Raw genomic sequence first — 3,934 nt, 5'->3', positions numbered from 1 at the left:
AGTAGTAGTAGTAGTAGTAGTAGTAGTAGTAGTAGTAGTAGTAGCATGTGAAGGACACTGCTCAGGAACTAGTCTCTGTATGTGATGACTACTTCCATTCTGGAGAGGATCCCAGACACATGGATCCTGAGGCTGAAGCTCAAGCCGGGGACCAGGGATTATTAACATTTTTAGGTATTCTAATCCGAATTTTGTGATTTTGAGAAAAGTCATAATTTTGTGATTTTGAGAAAAAAGTCATAATTTTGAGAAAAAGTCGTAATTTTGAGAAAACGCCATCTGCTTTTGGTGTCTTTCGTGGCGGAAGTACAGCGCCACTTACAGGCCCGGCATTTGTACCACAGCGTCTCCAGCGCTTTCGAGCGGTCTCGTGTGAACGGACACGTTTCTGGTGCCTACTGCGAGTGGATGGAAGACGATTTCGGTTCGTTCTCGTGTGGCTGCAGCCTGAAGCTCAAGCCGGGAACCAGAGAGATCTTTCTAACACTGACCAACTGCTGTTCAGATCATTCCTAACATCTGTGTGAAGGTGGTGTTTACCTGTGGAAGCTGAGCTCGGGGTAGATGGAGCTGGAGGATTCGCAGCCGTAGACAAAGCAGAACTGGACCAAGGGTTTTTTGGTTTCTGGAAGAACTCGGTTCTGACAAAATTCACACTTATTGATCCAGGCCTTCGCGACCTCCGTCACTCCAACCCAGTAAAACATCAGCTGCAAGAACAGAGGAAGAACCGGTCATTTTAAGAACTTCTGTTTACCATATTATCCTAAACTATTTGTTCTGTTGATCAGAAGGATATCCATAGGTGGGAGAAGTACTCAGATCTTGTACTTGAGTAAAAGTAGAAGTACTCAGATCTTGTTCTTGAGTAAAAGTAGAAGTACTCAGATCTTGTACTTGAGTAAAAGTAGAAGTACTCAGGTCTTGTTCTTGAGTAAAAGTAGAAGTACTCAGATCTTGTACTTGAGTAAAGTAGAAGTACTCAGATCTTCAACTTGAGTAAAAGTAGAAGTACTCAGATCTTGTACTTTAGTAAAAGTAGAAGTACTCAGATCTCGTACTTTAGTAAAAGTAGAAGTACTCAGATCTTGTTCTTGAGTAAAAGTAGAAGTACTCAGATCTTCAACTTGAGTAAAGTAGAAGTACTCAGATCTTGTACTTTAGTAAAAGTAGAAGTACTCAGATCTCGTACTTTAGTAAAAGTAGAAGTACTCAGATCTTGTACTTGAGTAAAAGTAGAAGTACTCAGATCTTGTACTTGAGTAAAAGTGGAAGTACTCAGATCTTGTACTTGAATAAAAGTAGAAGTACTCAGATCTTGTACTTGTGTAAAGTAGAAGTACTCAGATGTTGTACCTGACTAAAAGTAGAAGTACTCAGATCTTCTACTTGAGTAAAAGTAGGAGTACTCAGATCTTGTACTTTAGTAAAAGTAGAAGTACTCAGATCTTGTACTTGAGTAAAAGTAGAAGTACTCAGATCTTGTACTTGAGTAAACGTAGAAGTACTCAGATCTTGTACTTGAGTAAAGTAGTAGTACTCAGATTCTTGTACTTGTGTAAAAGTATAAGTACTCAGATGTTGTACCTGACTAAAAGTAGAAGTACTCAGATCTTCTACTTGAGTAAAAGTAGGAGTACTCAGATCTTGTACTTTAGTAAAAGTAGAAGTACTCAGATCTTGTACTTGAGTAAAAGTAGAAGTACTTAGATCTTGTACTTTAGTAAAAGTAAAAGTACTCAGATCTTGTACTTGAGTCAAAGTAGAAGTACTCAGATCTTGTACTTGAGTCAAAGTAGAAGTACTCAGATCTTTGTACTTGAGTAAAAGTAGAAGTACTCAGATCTTGTACTTGAGTAAAAGTAGAAGTACTTAGATCTTGTACTTTAGTAAAAGTAAAAGTACTCAGATCTTGTACTTGAGTCAAAGTAGAAGTACTCAGATCTTGTACTTGAGTCAAAGTAGAAGTACTCAGATCTTGTACTTGAGTAAAAGTAGAAGTACTCTGATCTTGTACTTGAGTAAAAGTAGAAGTACCAGAGTGTAGGAATACTCTGTTACAGTAAAAGTCCTGCATTCAAAATGTTCCTCAAGTGAAAGTAGAAAAGTATTCTCATCAAAATATAGTGAAAGACAGTAAAAGTAGTCGTTGTGCAGATCGGTCCATTTCAGAATAATATATCTGATATGTTTTATAATGATTGATCATGAAAGTACTTTGTATACTGCAGGGTAGCTGGTGAAGGTGCAGCTAGTCTGAAGTACTTTGTAGACTGCAGGGTAGCTGGTGAAGGTGCAGCTAGTCTGAAGTACTTTGTAGACTGCAGGGTAGCTGGTGGAGGTGCAGGCTAGTCTGAAGTACTTTGTAGACTGCAGGGTAGCTGGTGAAGGTGCAGCTAGTCTGAAGTACTTTGTAGACTGCAGGGTAGCTGGTGGAGGTGCAGCTAGTCTGAAGTACTTTGTAGACTGCAGGGTAGCTGGTGAAGGTGCAGCTTGTCTGAAGTACTTTGTAGACTGCAGGGTAGCTGGTGGAGGTGCAGCTAGTCTGAAGTACTTTGTAGACTGCAGGGTAGCTGGTGGATTTACTCCAGGTGGAACTAAAGTCTGATCCAACACTTGATTAGATTTACCATCATTCATCCACATCTGTGAAGTAACTAAAGGTATAAATACATGTAGTGGAGGAAAAGTACACCATGTACCTCTGAACTGTAGAGGAGAAGAAGTACACAGTAGCAAAACATTGAAATACTCAAGTAAAGTACAAGTATCTCTAAATTGTACTTAAGTACAGAGTAAATGTACTTAGTTACTTCCCAGCTCTGATGATATCCTATGAACTCACCATTATATCCTTTACTACTTTAATCCTACCGACGTGGTTGTTGTTGTCGTGGAAACGGATCATAATTTCCTTCACCTCCTCGTCACTTTTTACAACTCTGAGCAGGCGTCCCCTGTAATGACGCCACAGAAAACCATCTGCAGGAGAGAGAGAGGGAATACACTCAGGTTAACCAAAGTTAGCCATGGAGTGCCACAGGGCTCAGTGCTCGGACCTATTTTGTTCACATTATATATGCTTCCGTTAGGCAATATTATAAGGAATCATTCTGTAAACTTTCATTGTTATGCGGATGATACTCAACTATATTTATCAATCAAGCCTGATGAAATTAATCATCTAAATACAATTCAAGACTGCCTTAAGGACTTAAAAACGTGGATGACCTTAAACTTTTTGATGTTAAACACGACCAAAACTGAAGTTATTGTACTTGGCCCGAAGAATCTACGAAACAAATTATCTAAAGACATACTAACTATGGATGGCATTAATTTGGCCTCCAGTGAGACTGTAAGGAATCTTGGTGTTATATTTGATCAGGATTTATCCTTTAACGCCCACATAAAATCAATTTCAAGGACCGCCTACTTCCATCTACGTAACATTGCAAAAATCAGGCATATCTTGCCTCAAAACGATGCAGAGAAACTAATCCATGCATTTGTTACTTCTAGGCTGGATTATTGTAACTCTTTATTATCAGGGAGTACCAAGAAGTCAATCAAGTCGCTTCAGCTGATTCAAATGCTGCGGCTCGTGTACTAACCAGAGTTAGGAAAAGGGACCACATTACTCCTGTTCTGGCTGCCTTACACTGGCTCCCTATAGAACACAGGATAGAATTTAAAATTCTTCTTCTCGCCTACAAAGCCCTTAATGGGCAGGCGCCATCTTACCTTAAAGAACTCATTATACCCTACTGTCCTACTAGGGCATTGCGTTCCAAGAATGCAGGGTTGTTGGTTGTTCCTAGAATCTTTAAAAGTACAATGGGAGCCAGAGCCTTTTCTTATCAAGCTCCACATTTGTGGAATCAGCTTCCAGTTTGTGTTCGGGCGGCAGACACCCTATCCGTTTTTAAGAGTG

The sequence above is a fragment of the Pseudochaenichthys georgianus genome, unplaced genomic scaffold (genome assembly GCF_902827115.2).
Source record: "Pseudochaenichthys georgianus unplaced genomic scaffold, fPseGeo1.2 scaffold_657_arrow_ctg1, whole genome shotgun sequence".
NCBI lineage: Eukaryota > Metazoa > Chordata > Actinopteri > Perciformes > Channichthyidae > Pseudochaenichthys > Pseudochaenichthys georgianus.
Note: the sequence above shows the minus strand (reverse complement) of the source record.